Source organism: Callionymus lyra, chromosome 7 (genome assembly GCF_982586985.1).
Source record: "Callionymus lyra chromosome 7, fCalLyr1.hap1.1, whole genome shotgun sequence".
Lineage (NCBI taxonomy): Eukaryota > Metazoa > Chordata > Actinopteri > Syngnathiformes > Callionymidae > Callionymus > Callionymus lyra.
In genome coordinates this window covers 19,994,836-20,002,830 of record NC_141824.1, presented here as the reverse complement: position 1 = coordinate 20,002,830, position 7,995 = coordinate 19,994,836, and the positions used below count along the sequence as shown (strand labels likewise).

The following is a 7,995-nucleotide window of genomic DNA, read 5'->3' as shown; positions in this document are numbered from 1 at the left end:
GAGGTTGATTGGGAACTTGGGAAAATTGTCCATAGGAATGCGTGTGTGTCTTTGTGTGCTCTGCGACACACCGGCATCCTCTCCAGGGTGTCCCCCGCCTCTCGCTCTTAGAAGCTGGGATAAGCTCCAGCATCACCGGACACCCATAAGGGATTAAGCGACACGAAAAATGAATGAATGAACTGCTTTCACATACATTCAGTTCTATTTGTAATTTGTATCCTTTATCATATGATGAACTGATTTTAAAGACTCGCGGCACTGATCATGGGTTCTGTGCCCCTCATGAAAGGCTTACTTTCAGGAAGAAATAAGATGTTTAAACACGTTTAAGCAATGACAAACTCATCAGCAGCAGCATCTTCAGCCGGACCAGCGAGAGCAGGAGAAGCAGCTGAAGTGACGGCAGCAGCCGATGATCTGAGGTGAAGCAGCAGGTCGTTAATTCCAGCAGATTATTTCACACTCGGGTGCCTCGGCTCGGAACTCTCCGAGGCTCCATTTCTAAAGGGGATATAAACGACTCTAATAAAACTGTCAGGGGCTCCTGTAACGCTCCTGCACATCTTTTATTGAACTGTTTTTAATTTGACCTTGAAGACCTCCAGCGTCAGAGAGCGAGAAGCACAATGATATTAGAATTCATCTTCAGGATCTGGAGTTTGTCCTCATGAGGAGAACAAGAGCCCGAGAGCATCAACACGGTTGATGTTTGAGAAGATCTAAAGGATCCTGCAATTTATTTACTCACTATTTGTTCTTCTTAATGTTCCAACCTTGTTTTATTCTTGTGGTATTTTCTTCTTCTAAGTAGAAGTTCTTGCTCATCAACGAGTCAACCTGGACATCAAGCAAGTCGGAATCCAACACAACGAAAAATTAGCCTGAGTCGCTCAGCTGGTCGACCAGGTTTAACCTTTTAACGACCATCATGTCGCTGATGCTAGCATTGAACATTAGAAGAAAACATGCACTTCTGCGGCAGGACACAAGTATTTTTAATTAACCACACAAACCTATACATTTAAAACAATATTATTACACAAAACTGTATTAATCAATTTCAACATTTAAAGGAAAATAAAATATTGTTAAAACTAAATAAAACGAATGTTGATCAGTGAAATAATTCTTGTATGAATGGAGTAATGTAAATAACTCCTAGAAGAAGACTTTATATTTGTTTTTGGCAATTATGCATAAATGTAAATGCTGTAAATGTACGTTATTCACGTGTGTAAATGAGTTCTCTGAGAGGGAGTGAGTCGTAGTGTGTTTATTGAGTTAGAAAGTGAGTTTGATTTGAGTTAAAAGACAGTGTTTTGCCCATGTTTTTGAATTTCTCAACTATTTATTGATGAAACCATCATTAATACATATTAGTTTCAGTTCAGGAAGTGTTTTTTTTCTTCTGTTAATATAAAACATGTGCTAGATAAAATTTGTGACGACACCGTCCAGCGACTAAAACACTAACACTGAAGAATGACTCGGAGTTCTCCAGAAACGAAAAAACTGCTGCGGAGCCAAAAAAGATAGTCCGGTGATGACATCAGCAGACGCATGGAGGCAGGTCGGCCTAGAATTAGAGAGGAGATGATATTCATCACAGGTGTGAGAGGCGAGTGGTGTTTGCTCACGAGAGACATGCGTGTCTGTGACGCTCACCGGACGACGATCGCATCCTGAGGAGACAACGATCCGGTAGCTGTCACTCGACACCGACACAATTTGACCAGAGAAGCTTCTGAGTGCTTCTATTTGATTCTACATGACTGGACTCCTCAAGTCTCTCTGGACACCTTCTCTTAGCAGACCACTTCCTGTGATTCCACCTCAAACTTCTTTGGACCTGCCAGGACCAGGTTCCACAGCTGACAATAAAACTGACGACTGACTGAAGGAGTCCATAAAAAAATCTTTATGAAATGATGAAGAAACCATGGGGAGGAGACAAGAGCAGCATCTTCATCATCCAAGTGTTCACGTTCAGGCCTGGAGGTGTTTACGGCCTTCATCGCTCCGGCGGTGGAGGAATCGATGGCAGCGAACATCAATGCATCATCTGCAAATCATGTTTCCTCTCAGGCAGCAGGCAATTCCACTCGATCAATGGGAGTTAACTCGGGCGGCGGAGGAAGAGGAGGAGGATGAAGGAGGCTCTGTTGCAACACCCCAAATGTCTCCGGGTGCTTGAGCGGGGAGTTCAACTCTGAGTCTCCCCTGGATGACTGGGCTTCTATTTCTGAGAACAAATCCAAACATCTGTAGAAAAATACTCTTGTTCTTCCGCTTGCTGCAGAGTTTTGTTCTTTTGGCTTGATTTTTGCAAACGCCGTTCAACCTTTAAGTTCAACCTCCAAGATGCAGTAAATCTCTCATCATGACCATGTTTTGAACTTATTACTGTATAAAGTTCTCCCCCGTCAGAAATCTCAGCAAACGAGAGGTTACGAGAGCGGAGTCCATTATGACATAATAATGGCTTCACTCCTCCAGCCAGCTGTAATCACACCCTGCTTTGTTTATACAATGAGTCCCTTGGAGGTTGAGACTTCCTGGATTGATGATGCATGGTGACAAACTCAAAGTTTGGCTAATCCCAGCAGATGATAAACAAGATTTCATCTCCAGAAAAACAAAGTGTTTTCAGTGGGCGGGGCCTAATCCATTTTCTAATGCAAATATTTCAATGAAAAGAGAGTTTTGTACAAACAGAAACATACTGATGATACAATAGAGTCCAAGATATATTTAAGAGACACTTAAATCAACACTTAAGTTGCCCTTTAAAGAACGTTATACAAAACCGCGAGAATCTACCATGTGTGTTTTTTCAGCTTCAGGACTGAATATTCCTTCCAGACATACAACAGTAAATCTGTGTCGTGGTTTACAGATGGTAAAGATTACAGTAAAAAAAACTACTGACATAAATGGCACCAGAGAGCTAAAGCTACCCCTGCTGTAAAATCCTGCTGTTCTACACTAAATGTTAGTTTATGGTTGGTACTGGTGTCACTAGTAAGACTCTCCACACAAACAACTGTGTCCAAAGTCCAGTTCGTTCATCTTCCTATCAACTGTTTTTGGAGCAAAACGGACTTCGATCTCCGATGTTTTCGGATGCTGTCCGAGCGAGGAGCAGGAATCCCCGACCGAAATCCTCCCATGTTTGGTCCGAATATATCTTCCCAAATTTAGTCAGAGTGCAAGTAAACAGAAATAGAAATGTACTTCGAAAGAAACAAACAAAAAAAGCAGGCAAATGTAAATTAAACCAATGATTGTGAATTAGTTTTTACCATTTTCTAGCATAAAAAAATAATTATTATTATAATAAATCATTTTAAACTTAAAGTAAAAACGATTATAAATGAGAAAATAGTTTTTCTTGATCATTTGATCCAGCAAATCTGTTTACAAATGAAACTTCATAACTCGTCCACACGTTCATCTGCTGCCAGTGAAATAAAACGACGCTCCGGCGCTCGCGGCTCGACTCTCTGGCTGGTAAATATACACTGATGCCGTTTTCCGGTCCCATGATTTATTTACTGTCAGCAGTTTAAGTCCCTGGAGCGAGGGCTGAGACACAAGCGCCTTCTGTCCTCCGTCGCTTCTTTGTCAGCGTCGTGCAGAAGTTACCGACACGTTGCTCAAAGGACGGGCAGTGAATTATTACTAAACGGAAGGATCGAGTTTCCAAATCACATCTTGATGAAAGTGCTCCGGAGGGAACTCGCTCGAGCCCGACGAACACGTGCAGAAAAACAATTGGATTATAAGAGACTAGTGTGACCAAGTTCAAAGGCAGGGGGCGCTGTGGAGCTCCACGCATTTCAGCAGTGATTTCTTAAACAAGCTTTAAAAAAACAGTTAAAACAATGAAACAAAGCACATTTTAACTTGAGTTTGCTTTCACCAACTCACTCCCACAATCCTTTGCTTTAACTTAACTACACAGAATCAAGAACCTTCACCACAAACAAGATGTATGAAGTGAGATCCCGGAGGTGGCTGAGGACGAGAGGATACAGTCGACTCCAGCGGATTTTAAAGCTTTGGCTAAATTCTATTTTCAAACGCAAATCAGAAAAACTCATTTCGGTAAATTCTTTTTTAAATTTCCATTCATGAAACAGTTCAACGGCTCCTTAAAAACCACTTCACGTCTGTCTAGACATGAATCTCAAACCCATCAGAAGGAAGTCATGACCAAGTATCGGCTCTTCTTTACGTCATGAACAGCAAATGTAAGATTACATTCTTGACATTCTTGTTAACCTGTCATCAGCGTGTTTCCACTGGTGTTTGGGTTCCTTATCAGTGTCTTGATAAAGGAAGGAGGTTCGAACCAATGCTGGGCCACACAACACTTAATAAGAGGGACCATAGTTTGGACCCCGGGTCAGACTTACTTGCTCACACGTGCAGGGAAAAGAAACAAATGATCTTTAAAATCTCCAAAGATTGACTAAAGATAAAAAAAAAGGTTTTGTCACGTTAAATCAAATTTTAGTTCCTTGTCATTTGCACGTAGATATAAATGATAAAACGAACGTTCTGGCTTTTAGTCTCAATCGCTACACCAGTGTGGCCCCCGGAGCCACATGTGGCCCCACGGCTGTGTTAACGCGGCCCTCATGAGGTCAGACTAAAAGGACCAAACTGATCAAGCGGAAACATTTTAAAGCTCATTTTAATGTTCTTTGTCTTTATCTTTAGACTTAGATTGTGTCATCTTGTTCTTTCTCTGTATGTTCTTGTTCTTATTTTATTTTGATTTATTTTTTATTTTTCATGAAAAATTGCTGTATTTCTGTGGCTATTGGAAAAAAACAATTTCCCGAAGGAGACTTCCTGAGGGGTTAATAAAGTTTTGCCTTACCTTACCTTACCTTACTACTACTACTACTACTACTACTACTACTACTACTGCTTTAATTATAACGTTTTTTTATTATTATTATTTTCTCTTCACATTAGTATTTGCTTTCCATTTAAATAAATTAAATCAAAGTTGTATTTATATTTTAAATAAAATGCTTTTTCAAAATATTTCGCCCACCGTACTAGTATTATTTACTAACTAATATGTATTTAACATGAAATAAAATAGCATAAAAAACATGCAAATCGTTCTTCTTTTGTCTGTTTGTACAGCTCCTCAGATCAGCCACTGTATATAATGTGGCCCCTTAAGAACATGAACTGCTGAGCTAGACTCTGATTTAAAGTCGTTCAGGGCCACATAGGGGCCCCGCGACCCGACCCAGGATGTGAACGCTCCGACACACTGACCCTGATGGTCCAGCCGTGACAAGCATCTCAAAGAACACGAGCGACTCTCACACTTCCTGTTTCTGAAACACTCTTAGAAAAGAGGAGAAACTTACTTTCAGGCTCCAGAGGTTTTTTTTTGTGTAATCCTCAGTGAAAAGAAAAAGATGCTGTGAGGGTCCGGAGGTCCAGAGAGGAGGTGCGAGCCGAGCGACTGCAGGCTGAAGAATGAGAGGGAGAGAAGAGGGAGGGAGGGAGGGAGGGAGGGCTGAAAGTGAGAATGGAGGAGGAGGGATCAACTCAAGAATCCTGTTATCATCTAGAGATCCTAGACGGCTGAAGTGAGCGATCAAGATCCACTGAGCTGATGTGGACGATAAGGAAAAGTGTTTTGGTAGTAAAAAAAAAAACTATTAACATTCAGATAAAGCGAGACACTAGGTGGCGCAATCACCCCGAAGAACCTAAAGAACCCAATTCTCCTGACTTTTTTTTAGATGTTAAAGTCTTTCTCTCCAAGATGCAGTAAGTCCCTCATCATGACCATGTTTTGAACTTATTACTTTATAAAGTTCTCCACCGTCTGAAATCTCAGCGAACGAGAGGTTACGAGTGCATAGTCCATTATGATGTAATAATGGCTTCACTCCTCCTCTAGTTAGCTGTAATCACGCCCCCTTTGTTTATAAAACGAGTCCCTTGGAGGTGGAGACTTCCTCGATTAACACAAACCTTGATACTTGACCAATCACAACAGAGTGGGTGTGGTTATGGTGAACAAGATTTTATCTCCAGAAAAACAGTTTGTTTTCAGTGGGCGGAGTTAAATATCCAGGTGACGGTTGTTGTTTTTTTGTGGGGAGAAAAAAATAAAAGCTTCTCGACAAGAACAGACTCGATCAATCGATCTCCTCCCTTCACATGCAAGTTCTTGGGGAGTTGAACCAGCAACCTCTCTGGTGCTCTGGTGAGTCCAGATGGTGGAGCAACATACCTCGATCTTCCTGTTCGCCTCGAGAATGGACTTCACACGTGTTTGTTTGTGTGTGTTTGTCGGGCGTTGCGTGACCTGTTCCGGACAATTCGACCTCCGCGGCTCCACCTCGTCTTTGTTGTCACAGGTGGAGCCGCGAGTGAATCCCTGCCAAGACAAAGAAGCATGAAGTCCCGCTTAGAAACTTTTCTAGGGATACCTTTTGTTCATGAACCTCTTTAGGCTGGAACGTCCTGAAGCTCACTTGGATTTAGAGTTTCGTCGCCCCCTAGTGTTCAAACCAGATTTGACTAGAAGAGTAATAAGTAAGTAATATTTGTGAAGTGCTTTTCTAGACCAGGGTCACAAGGCGCTTAAACAATTAAAATAATACCCAATAAAATATATACTTAAAAAGCAAATATTTCCAATTAAAGTGTTCACTGACCAGGACGACTCATCAATAAACGGCTCGAAGTAAACTAAACATTTTTTAGATGGTATTAAACTTTTGCGTCACATATTGATTTGAGCCAAAAAGTAAGTTAGAAATAATCGCACAAAATGATTTAAAAAAAATACAGATAATCAAAAATGGAAGAAAAAAAAAATCAGTGAAATATGAAATGTCAAGATTACTCACAACAAAGGTCAGCGAATATTGGGTCGGAGTAAAGATTGTTTTGATTCTTCAAAATTTTGCCTAAAAACTGTACATTTTCTCATGGATGAAGAAGAATTATTAGTTCAAAATGAAAGGATTGAAAAGGTGAAACTGAAAGACAATAAATCTGAAACTATGCCCTAAAATATATAAATACTGAGCCTTAACCTAAAAACATAGTCAGCTCTGAAAGTCTCAAAATAATTAGGTTAAGTCAAAAAATTATGTTTCAGGTAAAATTAAAAAAGCTGAATCAGCAAAAAAAAATAAAGAAAAAGTTGAAAAACGTATTTTACCCCCATTTCTTTTAGTGTTTAATCAAATATACTAGTTTTATAATAACATTTTCAAACAATATAAATCTGTAATTATTTACTATTTTATTGTTTGATTTTCAGGTTAGATATGTTCTTCCCCTTCTCCATCATTATAAATCAGTTATAAGTTGTTTTTGGCAGATTTATCTGTATTTTCCACATGCAGTAATGACACTTATTCGTAGTAATTCCTTTAAAACATGTTAAATAAATACATCTTTTAACTGAGGTTATTGCAAAGGTTTCAGGAGCCACGTTGATCAGGAGGTCGAAGGTCACAGAAGTCCTCGCTCACCTTTAGCCGACCCCCCCCCCGCTCACACCCACCATGTTTATTGTGATGAGTTTCAAATATCACATGTCTCAGGATCTTTTCTGGACTCCATGTAATCTCCATGTTATAACTGCGCCGGATAATTACTGACAACAAACACGAGGGAACAAAAACACGGGAGAGGAACTCTTGAGCGTCGACCAGGAACCTCGTCAACATCTCCTCGTCCACGATGTTCTTTCCATCGACGTCCTTCTCAGCTCGACCTCCGGTGTTGACACACAACACGACCCTCCTCATGTCCATGAACCCAAAACACAAATATTTAAAGAGTAAGAAAAACAACCAGAAAGTGTGTTGTTGCTTCACGAGGTTCCTTTGAGGAGGTTGTCCCAGCTACACAGGGTGAGAGGCAGGGGCTACCTGGATGAGTCTGAAGTCCACATCTTTTAGACGTACACACACACACACAAATATCTATGAC

General features: G+C 40.5%; 1 protein-coding gene across 1 annotated transcript in view; it reads right to left on the bottom strand.

Annotated features, from left to right (window-relative positions):
• gpr4 (G protein-coupled receptor 4) overlaps positions 1–5,499 on the bottom strand; it is a 21,670-nt gene extending 16,171 nt beyond the window's left edge. The window contains exon 1 of the mRNA XM_087796375.1: positions 5,400–5,499. The gene's annotated coding sequence lies outside the window, so the exon portion shown is untranslated. The remainder of the gene's footprint in view (positions 1–5,399) is intronic.
• Positions 5,500–7,995: the final 2,496 nt, after the last annotated feature.